This window comes from Alligator mississippiensis, chromosome 9 (assembly GCF_030867095.1).
Source record: "Alligator mississippiensis isolate rAllMis1 chromosome 9, rAllMis1, whole genome shotgun sequence".
NCBI classification, from domain to species: domain Eukaryota; kingdom Metazoa; phylum Chordata; order Crocodylia; family Alligatoridae; genus Alligator; species Alligator mississippiensis.
In genome coordinates, this window is record NC_081832.1 from 38,378,872 (window position 1) to 38,393,727 (window position 14,856).

General features: G+C 46.6%; 1 protein-coding gene across 6 annotated transcripts in view; it reads right to left on the reverse strand.

The window, feature by feature from the left end:
- The window catches only part of MMP24 (matrix metallopeptidase 24), a 256,364-nt gene that overhangs the window by 90,176 nt on the left and 151,332 nt on the right, over positions 1–14,856 (reverse strand). The gene's annotated exons all lie outside the window — the stretch shown is intronic.

The window sequence follows — 14,856 nt, forward strand, 5'->3', positions numbered from 1 at the left end:
TTAATTGCCACCACTCCCCCGCCACCAAATTTCATGACCCATGTTTTGCACCTAATGTTCCTATTGATGGAGCCCAAAACTGCATTTTTTCATTTAGCTGCGTCACACTGCAGACTCATATAGAGTCTACAATCCACCAAGACCTCTAGATCCTTCTCTGTAGTGTTGCCATCCAGGTAGTTGTCACCCATCTTGTATTTGTATTTTTCTGTGTATTCATGCTGGAGTGTAGCACCTTGCATGTATCAGTATTGAACTTCAGCCTGTTGACTCTAGTTTCACTTTTGAATCTATCAAGATGTTTTTGAACTATGCTCCTATCCTCCAGTGCATTCCAAATCTTTCCCAGTTTGGTATCATTTGCAAAGCTGCTCAGAAAGCTTTCTATTCCAGTATCTGAATAATTAATAAACATGTTGAACAGCACCAGGCCCACAAAAGACCCCTGTTGGACTCCATTCAAAGCCTCCTGCCATGGATCCATTTACAGGTTTCCCTTGCTTTATGCTGTACATGTGTTCCCAGAAAACGGAGCATAACTCAAATTTGCATAAAGGGAACTCACTTTATAATGTAACAAAATGGGATACGTTCCAAGATCTCAACTGTACTGACCCCAAGACCCATTTCTACTACTTTTACAAGATAATTTTGGTACTCACCAACAGCAGACAGTACACAGAAGCACATGGTGGTGGTGAATGTTTAGTTGGTGTGAAGAGAGGGTGGTGAAGAGTCTTCAGTGTTAGACTCCACATCACTGTTAGGAGATACGGGACCAGGGAGAGGGGTAGGAGATAAGCTAGCGGGATGGTTAGAAGCCATAATGGGGATGGCAACTACAGAAACACGTCACAGACAACAAGCGAGGAGCACAGATCCACACAGGAGACTATATTTTGGTGTGTGTTACTCCCCCAATTCACCACACAAAGCAGCTGACTGTAAGCTTCCACCACACTGATTGTATAAGAGTGAATTTACCTTGCATATAATGAATTTTTGGTATAAAAAGGGTCATCGTATAAGAGCAAATTCACACATACAGAACCCGCATAAAGCAAGGGAAACCTGTATATGTACCTTTTGCTTGTGGCTATTAACCTGTTGCCTATCCACCTTATAGTAGTTTGATCTAGCCCACATTTCTCCAGTTGGTTTACAAGAAGGTCACATTGGATATACAGTCCAAATATATTATATTAACTACGTATATCTACTTCATTTACTTCATCCACTCAGCTAGTTACTTTGTTGAAGGAGATGAAGTTTCCTTAGCACAATTTGTTCTTATTAAATCAATGCTGGCTGCTCATGATCTACCTTTCCTCCTCCAGGTACTTGCAAATGGACTTCCTTATGATATGCTCTAATTTCTTCTCAGGTACTGAGGTGAGGCCAACCAGTTTGTAATTCCATTTTGCCTTTTTTAACCATGAGCACTGTGTTGACCCTTTCTCAGTCCTTTGAATTCATTCAGTCCCATAAATAACTCTTTGGATATGTCTACATGTGATGCTATGTTGCCGTAGCAATGTGCTATGGCAACATAGCATCCATGGGCAAGAACTGTGATGCTGCAGCTATGTTGTCATAGTAACATACTACCTCATTATAATGCATTGCTACAGCGATGTAGTGCCTAAAAATAACTGTGTGCAGCATGCATGGTGCAGTACAGGCTGTTACTGTGCTCTTTTACTACTTCCAAAAGGAGTACTAAATGACGATGCAGTAATAACATCTCCATAGCGACACATGTGGACATGCCCTTTGACTCTCTTTCGTTATCTCAATCTCAAGTGTGATTATTTTTAACACACCACCACCCCCATCACCACCACCTTTTCTCCCAACCCTGTCCTTCCAAAACAGACTGTATCAGTGTTGATGTCCAGTTATAAGAGCTGTCTCATCCAGCCTCTGTGAGATCTGCAGCTGGGAGCTGTCCCCCACTCTGGGACAGCTACCCCCAGGTCCCAGGAGCTCAGGTCTGACTCCTGTGCCCCCTGCCATCCTAGGGCTGGCCTGCAGGAGTCTGGAGCTCCCCTTGGCTGAAGCAGGGGGGCAGAGCAGGACAGGGGGACAGAAGCAGCCCTGAACTTAGCTGCTCCTGTTGGGAGCAAATTTGCTGCCAGTGTGGGCGCACATCTAGATGCATTCCTGGGTGCAGCTTTACTGTACCTTATTTTAATGCTCAGTAACCTTAAGGTGCATTCATTGCACATGTAGATGCACCCTTCCTGAGTTAAGTCCTCTCCTCTCTGGATTTCTGTTCTGTTGCTGGAGGGTTTTGTTCACCATCCTCCACGGAAGATAGCATAAAGTCCTCTTTACTAGGCCAGACAACACCCAAATATGCTCTTTCCAGTTCTGTTCACATGGATTTTATCTCTTGGTAGCAGTCCTTCTTCCAAGAATATCTGCCTCTTGTCAAAGAATCCAAAGCCTTCATGTTGATACCACCATCTCAGTCATGTGTTTACTTCCATGATGCTCATCATTCATCATTGGCAGCCATCGGTCTTGTGAGACCAGAGATTGAGCCTTTGGTTGGTTACTGGGTGCCACCACAGCTTCTTGAGTGGTTGAGAAGTCCAATACATGACAAGCAGACACTCTGGCAAACTGCACATACAAACTTGATTGAGCTTGCACAGGCACGCTGAGTACTGTCTTGTCTTGCCTGCCTCTGATGCCTCTTCTCTATCTCATCATTGACCCTCTCTATCTTATAGTTTCATAGTTTCATAGTAGCTAGGGTCAGGGATCTGAACAGACCATCTAGCCTGACCCCCTGCCACAGGCAGGAATGAATGCTGGGTTCACAAGACCCCAGACAGGTGATCATCCAACCTCCTCTTGAATATGCCCAAGGTAGGGGCGAGGACCACTTCCCTGGAAAATTGGTTCCAGATTTTGGCCACCCTAACTGTAAAATATTGCCTTCTGATCTCCAACCTAAATCTATTCTCCATCAGCTTATGACCATTGTTCCTCGTCACCCCAGGTGGTGCTGGGGAGAAAAGAGCTCTGCCTATTTGCTGTTGATCCCCCTTGATAAGCTTGTAGGCAGCCACCAGGTCCCCAGATCTTGAAGTGATGTAGGTCCTGCTTTACAGTGGCTAGGGTCACACTTACATTTAAGGAGAGTTGATCATTTCTCTTCTATGAGTGGGATCATTTCAAATGAGTTCTCATTGAATGAATCATTTGAGCTGCGAAAGAAGGTGTAACACAAGAGTCCAAGGCAGCTTGATAGATGGCTTCTTTGAGCGGAACCCATTTCTCCTCATCAGTATTACATGGCTTAGATGATAAAACCCTGGAGACAGTTTTGATGAATTGAGACGAAGTGTCTTCAACTTTCAGTCATGTGACATTTATTCATAAGAAGAGTTTCTTGCTCTTGTACAATTTCCTGGGAAGCAATTTTACTTTAGTGCATACCAATCAATGATCGGTATCACAGTCAGTATTCTGATAGGATTGTGTGATGATTACATCATGGAAGTTTCGTGAGTGGGTGAAAAATCCAAAGCCTTCATGTTGATACCACCATCTCAGCCATGTGTTTACTTCTGTGATGCTATGGTGCAAGAAATAAGGATGTATTTCTCCTTATTTCCTTACATATATACTAGCCAAAGTACCCAGCTTCACACAGGTTGCAGTAATCAAATTTTAATGTTTTATAATAAAATATTTTCATTCTATCTTATTTCCCTCTAGTAATAAACTGTATGTGTTTAGTTTTGTACCCTATTTTATTTGTGTGATACAGCTTGACATTGTGAGCTTTTGGTCATACCAAAAACCTATAAAAGTTGAACATTTAAATGTATTAAACAACTGAATTATGTGGTAGACTTATTTATTTACTTTGTAAGACTTTAACATAGCACTGAGGATTTCACATCACATTTTTCTATCCTATTTTATGACAGTGTTTGACACTTTTTTTATCTGTGTAGAGCTTCAGGATAGACAATGTTGCAAGTTTTGCCACCTGGTGTCAAGATGAAAAGGTTTTCGCCATTGCCAACTCTGGAATAACCAACGTAGAGTTGACCATGAGAAAAGCATGGGCTTCACAGGTTGAGGCCAACATCTTTGAGTGATTGTCCCTGTGCCTTGTTAATGCTCATGGCAAAACTGAGGTGGATTGGGAACTGGAGCTGTTTAAATTGAAATGGCAGGTCAGAGGGAATGATTGGAATGTGTGGAATGAAGACATCCTGTCCCACTGCATGGCCAGTCATGATGGTGGCTTCAGTGACATGTGGCATGAGCTTCTTGACAGACAATCATATTCCATTGCAGAGTGCTGGTGGGTCCAGATTCCTGAGAAGAATGATGGGTGCACCAATCTTGAGCTCCAGATGGTGTGAAGGCACACCTGGTGGTTTCAAGAGAGTTGAGAAATTCTGCTGGGTAGATGACTGCCTCATTGGTGTCTGGGACAGTGTCCACTGACTTGTATTTTTGCACAATGCCAGGCAATTGAGAAAGAAGGTCTTTGTTTATGGTATTGACTGCATAATTTTTGGTGTCAAGATGGGTCTTTGGCATAGCCACTTGTGGTCATGAAAGTGATGTGTAACATTTGGAAAAACTGCCTCTTTCAGTTCTCGAAGTGTTGCAACTGTTTTCCCAATGTTGTTAATTGAGATAGTTCCATCTTGATTCTCAGATACCATGGCCCCATTTCCCAGTTTGAGCAGGCTTGCAGCAAACTCTCCAGCAGATGCATCATCTGTTAGATGCACTCGCATGTTGCTCATGAGGCTGAGTTGCTGAATGGTTTTGGTCCCATGTGGAATGACTGGAAGTGTCTGTCAAAAATCCCCAGCCAACACCAGAGTCACTCCTCTCATTGTTTTGTCATTATGTCTAAGATCTTGGAGGGTGCGATCAAGAGCCTCTAAGGCAGCTTTGTAAGACATTGTGCACTCATCCCAGACAATGAGCTGGCATTCCTGCAGGACCTTTGCTTTGCCAGTAGCCCTGGCGATGTTGCAGGTTGGTGCCTCTGCACTTGCCAGATTTAAGGGCAACTTGAAGGCTGAGTAAGCTTTTCTTCCTCCTGTCAACTGTGTGGCAGCAATGCCTGATGATGCCACTGCAAGGGCAATCTTGTTTGTCTGCCAGATTTTGGCCACTGTTGCAGCATATCCCTTGAGCTCCTTTCCATCTCGTGGCTGCAAGAAGTTGCCATTGATCCAATTGCAACTAATGGATCAGAAGCATAATCCAAGGCTGGATTGTAGAAGAATGCAGAATTTTCTTTTTCCCTCCAGGGCTGGTTCCTGGCTGCAGCCATTGCTGCTGTTTGCAACTCGCTGTGCAGGAGTCTCAGTTGCTCTGGATGCAGCCATTGCTGCTCTGTTTGTTTGTCATCTAGTCACCTGCTGCTCTGGAGTCTCAGCTGCTCTGGCTGCAGCTTTTGCAAGTCGATTTTTGGCAAGTTTGCTTCTTGTAGATTGCCTTACAGGGAATGCCTCTCACAACCCCCTAATCAGTCCCTGAGAAGGCCCAGTAGGGTTTTCTCCCTGGACCTTCCTTAAGCCCTCACTCTGCCTGCAGGTGCTCCCAGGTCCTGCTAACCAGTCCCAACCACAGCCCTTAGGGGAATACTCCTAAATGCGGAGCCTTCTCCAGCTATACCGGTTGACCTTGGCCAGGAGCTTTGCTAAAGAATGTTTTGCACATGCAAATTTATTTTGCTTCCTGGGGCTGACCTGTCACAGGGGGCTGCAGTATAGATAAAAAAATTAGTGATTTTTTTTTTTGAGCTAAATCAAACAAATAGCACCCAGGTATACACCCCCAGGGTCCCCTTAGTATGCATGCAAAGTTTCAGGTCTCTAGGTATCATGGTCTTGGAGCACACACACAGGTCCTTTTATTAATATAGATAAAAGTAATTGGTAAGACTCCAGTGATAAGACTCCATTTGCTGTGTATAATGCTGGTCATCAGTGTTCAAAAAAGTTTAACTTAAATTTGAATGGGTTCAAGGAAGGGCCACTAAGAAGTTTATGGGAATGAAGGCTTTCTGTTATGAACTTCCTGGGCAGATGAGGCCTTGAGGTTCACAAGTTCAGGCACCATAGACTGAGGCCCCGGGGCACAACAACCATGAGGAAATTCTTGGGATAGATGCCCTGGCAAACCATTTTCAGAGGTCCTGGGCTACAGAACAGGAGGAGGGCAGCACTGCTTAAACACCAACCAATGCGTGGGACAATTTATCAACCAAATGAATTTTTTATTCAGTATTTCAAACATGGTGCACTGTATACCAAAATCAATCAAGTAGTTTGCAAACTGTGGATGGGATATACTGGGAACGTTATCTTAACTGGAGGAAGGGAAAGTGGGAGATGAGTGACCTGACAGCAGGCTGGCTCCACCAAGCTGTGTTCACCGTGTCCCTGAGATGTGGAGGGAGTGTTTAGGTTGTGATCAGCAAGGCAACATCTCACCACATTGTATAGAGGGATCCAAGGGACTTGAGTCTTGCATGGCCATGCTGTCTCCAGACAAGAACTGCCCAAAATCCTGCAAGGTGGAAGGGAGCAGTTCCAGACTCTAAATCCTTGACTTCTCTGAGAAGGGTAAGGCCCTTGACCTTGCACCCAAGCAAGAGGGGAGCTCCAGATCCTCACAGCAGAGAAGGCAGAGGGAGTTGGGGTGTGGTATAGCTGGCTGAAAGACAAGGATGGGGTCGGGTTGGGTTTGGGGTAGGGTTGCAGAAGAAGGCTTGGGCCCTGTTTTCAGTGTTGTGAAGGTAAGGGGAAGCTCTGCCAGAAAACGTGAGCTAGGAAGGTGTGAGTGCTGAGGCACAAAAAAGTGTACCTCAGTGAAAATTCTTTGAAATTGGGAAAGGTGTGCCTTGCCAATGAGGTGTTCCTAGGTGCTGAAGTGGGTAGCTGTTGGAAAGGACAATAGTTATTTGAGGCTGGCATTTGAGTGTCGACCCTGCTAGGGAGCTGAAGAAGGCTGCTCAGGATAGCCTTGAGCAGTGCTGATGGGGATTTAGCACGACAGTCCTGACCTTGGAGAGCTACTGATGGAGGTTGGGGAGGGAATCACTAACTATGGTGGGGTGTTGATGAAGAGTGAGGAGGTACCTCTGGTCTATCCTTTGTATGGCTTCTCCAGGGGTTTGTGCCTATAGAAGAAAGGCCTAGGCATGGGGGAGCAAAACAAAAAACAGCAGGGATGCTCTCTGTTTGCCTGTTCAGTGTGTCTATGACAGCCTCTAATCTCAACATGAAGATTATTCGTAAGTATCTCCATTGTCATGCCCACTGTCTCGCTGGTGGGCAGTGTTCTGCCAGGCCTCGAGCACCAGTATGTGGCTGACCTGGGAAATGTTCTTGTGAACCAGGTCAGCATGCTGATCTTGGTGATATTCATCGTAGCTCTCCACACTTCTGTAGCACTACTCTCTGACATCATGACCAAGTCCACATACATCTCTTCTTTACTTTTCCTTTTCCTCCTCTGTGCATGGCAACTTGCCATGCTGCTGTCTCAAGTGGTAACCTTGGGACCTCAGCAGCTACAACAGTGGGAGCAACAATTGCTGCAGATGTTGGCCCTGAAATGAAAATAAAGAACACAATTGATCTTTGTGAAATATGTGCAATTTGACATTAAGTGAGTAACTGCCAAACAAACTTACACATTCTATTGGGAGACTCTTCACATTTAATCTTGCCTTTTAAGATAGTAAGATTCCATGCCCAGGGGATTGGGGCCAGGGGACCCTCCCTCCTTCGTGCTTCAGGCATTCCCTTTTGTCCTCTGGGAGCAACACTGAGCATGGGAAGGCTGCCCCAGATTTGGGTTGCTGCAGGACTCTCCCTAGGGTTTTCTGTGAGGGTGAATGGCTTCAGGTGTTCAGCTGTCACCTATGATTCTGAAACTCCCTATACTTTCCCAAGCTTTTCAGAATGCTTTTTCTTTGTGCTGTGTCCCCCTCACCCTGCATGCTTTTCTTGCTAGAGACCATTGCCTGAAGACCTTACTACCTGGATGGGCCAAGCATGTTAGAGTGGTACCTTGGAAAGAAGAGGGTTGCTTTTCAGTGTCTGAGCTCAGCTGGCTAAGTACCTCCAAAGGAATTTTGGGTAACTATCCTCTAAGTACTCAGTGACAATAAGTCGACTAACTCACTCCTGACACAGTGAACTCATAAGCTCCTGAATGGATGGTGTCTGTCTGCCAGAGTTCCTGGCAGACCATAGTTCTGCTGCCTGACAACAATTTGTAGAAGACTCCACATGCCACCCCTGCAAGTTCTTCCTGCTGAAGCTGTGAAGCTATGCCATTCCCTGATAACAGCTAGCTGAATACTTCGTACCACCTCTGCCAAAGGTGGAATCTGCAGCTACTGGATGCTGGCCACTATCAATGAAGCTCTAGAAACCTCCTCCTCCTTTCTGGATGTTATCATGCTTGAGCTACAGCCCATGAACTGTAATGGGAACATTTGAAAACAGTAGTGAATGGACTGCCATTCAGTCACTGAATGGACTGACTGCAGGATTCTACTTTATTCTAATAAACAAATGTAAATCCTCCTTTTCCCTCTTTGTTTTATGATCTCCTGGTGATCTGGGAATGAGGAAGGTGATGGAGCTGCAGGGCTTTGTAAAAACATGAGCTGCTAGAAATTGGGGTGCATGGCTTAAACAAGGAAATGTAGGTAACAAAAGGACTGATCAAGTGGGAGACAAACTGTGCAGCCTCTCCAAGTGGGTGGGCAGCCAGCAGCACCTGCCAGATCAGCTGAGGACCTACCCAGCTCAAGTTGAGGGGCCGGATAATTTGGCTCCAAGAGTATCTGGTCCTTAGCTGACTTGGCAGGTGCTGCTGGCTACCCACCTAGTTCAAAGAGGGGACAACAGTCCAGGTCAACCAGCAGCACTTGACAAGTCAGCTGAGGACATGATTCTGCTGGACAAAATTGCCTGGCCCTTTTCGAGCTGGGTGGACAGCCAGCTGCCCCTGATGGATTCTGTAGCTAGGGGACTATCAGAGCAGTCAGAATCATACTAAAACTTGTCTGTATTTTCCCTACAAAAATACCTACTGGTATTTTCAAGGACAGATCTTTTTTCCCCATTCATTCTGCCTTCCAAAAGCAAGGTGGGTGTCTTATTCAGAGGCACATGGTATCCAAGAAAATACAGCACTGTGCATGGACCAGTGTGCTGTAATTTCTGTTATGTTTTTTTCTGAGCTGAAAATGCTTATCCTGTCAATTGCCCTGATGATCAATTGCTGATGGGGGCAGGGCTTAAAAAGGTTGGCATGGGACTGTGAGCAAGTGCTAGCATCTGTTAATGCTTTACCACCCTAAGGTCAGCTATGTTGCTGTGATTGTCAGCATTTGCAAATACAAACACTATTTTGGCTAAAATATCTGGGGTTTCCCTCTATGGGCACAACTGCTTGCATTCCCACAATCTTTTTTTTTTTTTTTTTTTTTGGTAGCAGGGAGGTGTGATCAGTGTATGAACATTTGTTGCGGGGGGTGAGATGCTGGGGTTGTTATGGGGGTTCCCTTTATTAGTTAGTCTATAATCTACCCTGTCTACTCCCCAAAAGTGCCCAATCAGCCTCCCTCTCAGTATGAAGAATGCATGAAAGGGCTGAACAGAGGAGGTGCAAACTAGGGGTGTGCAAAATGGGCCATATTCGATTTGGATTTGGCCTGAACTGGGGACAGTGATTCGATGCGTTGATTCAGATCATTGTCCCGATTCGATTCGGCCGAATCCAGATCTGAAAATTCGATGCTGATTTGGAGGATCAGAGTTTCGGCCATAGACACAGCTTTAAATGCTTTTTCTACATACCTTGAGGTACCAGGCATGGCTCATGAAAGCTGCAATGGTGGACAGATGGAGCATCCCACAGGAGCGCGGCAGGGCCCCCTTCATGCTTGGTGGCGAACCTGGAAATGGACTAGAAGTACTTCCAGTTCATTTCCGGGTCCGCCATTGAATGTGTGGGGGACCCCCCCTGTGTCCTCCCAGCTTGGCGATTGTCCGTGGGGGGACCCTGGGTGCCCTCCCAGACCCAGGAGGCACCAGTTGCTGAGCTGGGGGTGTCCACCGCGTACTCACCGGTGGACCCAGAAGGGGACCAGAAGTGCTTCTGGTACACTTCCAGGTCTGCTGCTGAGTGTGCTGGGGGCTCCCCTGTACTTCTGTGGGATGCTCCATGCACCCAGCATCGCAGCATTCACGAGCTGCCTGGTACCCTGAGGTATGTAGAAAAAACATTTAAAGCTGTGTCTATGGCTGAATCATTGAATCTTTCTGAATTTCTCTGAATCAATTCAGAGGGTTCCAATTTGATTCAGAGAGATTACAGGGTCTCCTGATCCAATTTGGATCTGGAGATTTGGCAACTGAATCAGGCCAAATCTCTGCTGAATCGAATCGGTGACCAAAGCTTCGCACAGCCCTAGTGCAAACCCTGTTGGTACCTGGCTTAAGCAAACAGTCATAACCACATACAGTTAACTCTCTTAACACTGCTCTTCCCTGATCTCAGGGGACACAACTGAATTCCCCCACAGTGCCCAAATGATCCTTCAGCTGTTTCTGGGACTCCACAGCAGCTTTGCATTGAACACAGCACCTTGCCTCTACATGGCTTTGATTTCCTTCTCCACCTCTCACTAACATGTCACCTGCCACAGAGACCTGAAGGTGGCCATATGTGGGTGCATCCATGTCTCTATTGAGGGACACAGCAGCTGGCTACTGGCCAGCTACTGACATGCTGATGGAGGGGGCAGGGGCCTCACTGATGCTGTCAGAGTGCTGGTGCACTGCTACTCACCATTGGGTTCAGTGTCTGGCTGTGCAGGCATTCCTTCCAAGTGACTGGGCAGTGGAAACTGAGATGATGAGGGCTGGGTCCTCAGCAAGGACGAGGGAGATGGTCAGCAGAGAGGTTGATTGGATTGATGGGTAGGGTGTCAACACAGTGTTCAGCCAGAATGATGACAGGGTGGTCAGGCAGAATGGCCTTAGCATTTTGCTATCAATGGCTTCCATGCTGCTGTGTTATGATAGCTGGTTTGTCTCCTCCTTAGGGATTCTATGCAGAAGGAAAGACTCCCACTATCTTCCTGTTCCTTCTGAGTCTGCTCCTGGGCTGGGCTAGGCTAAAGTTTCCTCGTGCTCCTCACGCTCTGTCTTGTCATTGTCACGAGACAGTTCTGAGTTGATCTCAGAATCGACAGAGAAACAGAGCTCTGAGGTGTCATCACTAGCTAGCATACATGACAGTTCCTGGAATCACAACATTTCTTGTACCTACCTTAGGTACTTTCACTTTGGTGAGGTGCTAATGCCAGTCACCACTGTGCCCATGAGCAGCCATCTCAAGTGCTATTCATTCATATATGGCCTGGTTATGATTACTTTTCCTTAGGAGTGCTAGGCAGTCACACTTCAGATGGAAAGGAAGTCTTTGACTGCTGCCACTTCCAGTTTATAGAATATTTCACAGATGTACAGGACATAGGTACTGACATTTTGGGCATAGGTTGCAGTAATGGCACTGAGAGTTGTGGAGGCTTTTCCATGCTTGTGAAGTTGAATTCCCAGGATGGGAATCCAGCAAAAGACAGGTTTGCTGTGCCCTTGTGCATGTGTGTAAATAAGCAAGGTCACATGCTGGGCAAGTCCTATGACCCTGAGGCAGCAGTGTTCAGAATGAGTCACAGAGCCGCCTTGGAGTAATGTGGAGTGGGGAGCCAGTGGACCAACCAAATCCTTATCGGGATCTGTGGGAGAGTGCAAACACAACATGAAATGCTTCACAGTGGGCAATCTACACAAGAGGTTATGTCACCATAGCGATGAGCATTGGTAGGCATGAACTGTGACGCCGGTGCTACTGCACAGTAGGGTTGGAAACGAGCCGTGCGCTGCTGGGACTGCACAGTAATGGCTGTTCCTGAGCAGTCATTTAGTACTTGCTTTAGTAAGCTCTCATTCCTGCTCACTTGCACTCTTGGTACCTGTGTCTAACTTCTAAGCTTTAGCTTGCTCCTGACTGTGACTCAGCTCCTGACCCCCCGACCATTCTTGACTGAGTCCTTGCCCCAGTCCTTTGCTAACCTGGTGTGATCTGTAGCTTCTGACTTGGGTTTCTTTACCATGGATTCATTAATACCTTTCTGTTTTGGGCTCCTTGACCTTATTCCATTTCTAATCAAGACTTCAGCATCAAAACTTACCATACACAGTCAATTCAGGTGCATTAATTGCATGTGTAGACATGCCCACTCTAACTTAGTTTTAGGACACAGTAGTGACATCTGGCCTAGATAAACCTGAAGCAGTGGAGTGCCTACAGGTACAAAGATAATGCAATCCAGCTGTGAAGGAATGCAGCATGAGACAGTATTGGAGGACTGTCAGAACCAGAATACTGGTAGTTAGAAATGTATCTTCATGAACCTTAAAATAAAATTTACTGGCCACATCTACATGAAACGCTGACTGCACAGTACCCCGTGACTTTTGCACAAGAGCGTCATGTGGCAGGAAGCATGACACAATGCTACTGAGCAATAGTCACGAGCTATGGTGCCGTTAGCATCACAAAAAAGCTGTTCCGTGGCGCAACTGCACAATAACTCTGGCTACTTGCTATACAAGTACTAAATGACTGTGCAGTAATGGCTGTAGATGTGGCCACTGTGAAGATGAATTACTCCTACAAATATTCCAATATAACATTCTCATGAAGAGAATGTCTTGGGGGACAATTAAAGACTGTTAAAAGAAATGCCCTTTTTTCAGGGAAGGTAATATGGTTACCTTGTAGACAGAGGAGATGAAATGTTTGCAAATGAACATTTGCAGTAAGTTTTGAATTTTAAAATGAATGCAGATTTAGCATTAATGCAGTTCTTTAGTCTGCTTAATTAAAAAGAGAATGAAAAAATGGGCTTATAAGCCTGGTGAAAAAAGAAGAGAACAATTGTTCTATGCTGCAAGAATGCAACAGACTGTGGTGAAAAAAAATGCACTTCTTAAAAGTGAAAGAAGTGACTAAAGGATTTCTCAGAGAATTAGAAAGACATAATAAAATGGTGAAATTTATGAGTTCTTAGCAAATGAAATACTCTCTGTTATTGCAGGCTTACAAGTAAAGTCTATATTTTCCTCAGATCAAGAGAAGATGAAGAAGGACCAAGGGAACTGGGCTTATTTAAACTGGAGAAGAGAAGGCTTCAGGGGGATTCAATAGCAACTACCTGAAGGGTGATTCCAAAGAGGACGGACTTAAGACTGTTCTCAGTGGTGGCAGATAAAAGAACAAGGAGAAATGGTCTCAAGTTGCAGGAAGGGAAGTTTAGCTTAGCTATTAGGAAAAGCTTTCTTACTAGGAGGGTAGTAAAGCATTGAACAGGCTACCCAGAAAGATTGTGGAACCTCCATCTTAGAGGTTTTTAAGATCTGGGTAGACAAAGCCTTGGCTAGGATGATATAGTTGGGGATGGTCCTGCTTTGAGCAGGGGGTTGGACCAGGTGACCTCCTGAGGTCCCTTCGAACCCTAATTTTCTATGATTCTATGACATGATACAACAAAGGATATGGTATCTGTCAAGGACTCAGGCCTGCCATAGAGGACAAGGCTACCAATACAAGTAGGGGTGCACCAATAAAGATTTTTTGGGTTGATACCAATGGCCAATTATTAACCAGCCATATTGGCTGATACTGATCCAGTTGCCAATATGCAGCCCAACAGCTTGGAAAGCAGCCTATGGCTGGTAAGTCTGTGGGGGAAAGAGGCATGGGGGAGGGAAGAGGTGTAGCGGGGGCAGATCGAGGTCCCCGCATTGAGGGAGGGAGTGGGGCTGGGGCAGGTGTTGTGCAGCTGGGGGGGAGGGATGGAGCCATGGCTTGTCTGGGGGGCATGAGGAAGGGGGGAGGTGGTTCCCACCACTGTGTGTACCCTGGAGGAGGCATGATGGGGCATGTGCCCCCCAGATCTGTGTGCAGGGCAAGGGTAGGCTGCTGCTCCACACTCAGGGCCAGAGACTGTGCTGGGTTCTTCCTGGTGGGGGGGCTGGGCCCAGGCTGTGCTTGGGCCAGGCCAGGAGGGTAGGCGGTAGCAGCACTGGGGGGGGGGGGGGGCGGGGTACAGCCACCTGCCCTTGACCACTCCGGACGCAACCCAGGCCCAGGCCCCCCATTGGGAAAAGTCCAGTACAGGCTCCAGCCCTGAATGTGCAGTGGGCAGCCCATCCTTGCCCCACATACAGATCCAGGGAGCACATGCCCCCCATGACTCTCCCAGGAGTGTGCGCAGCAGCAGGAGCTGCACACCCCCCATAGATTCATAGATGTTAGGGTCGGAAGGGACCTCAATAGATCATTGAGTCCGACCCCCTGCATATGCAGAAAAGAGTGCTGGGTCTAGATGACCCCATCTAGATGCTTATCTAACCTCCTCTTCAAGACCCCCAGGGTAGGGGAGAGCACCACCTCCCTTGGGAGCCCGTTCCAGACCTTGGCCACTCGAACTGTGAAGAAGTTCTTCCTAATGTCCAATCGAAATCTGCTCTCTGCTAGCTTGTGGCCATTATTTCTTGTAACCCCTGGGGGCACCTTGGTGAATAAATACTCACCAATTCCCTTCTGTGCCCCCAAAGGAGCTGCGCCCTGCACCCTGCCCCACCTGTGCAGCACCTGCTCCAGCCTAGTCCCACTCCCTCTCTCACCATGGGGGTCTAGATCTGTCCCCATGCCCCTTCCCCCCCACAGACTTACCAGCCAGATGCTGCTCTTCAAGCTGCTGGG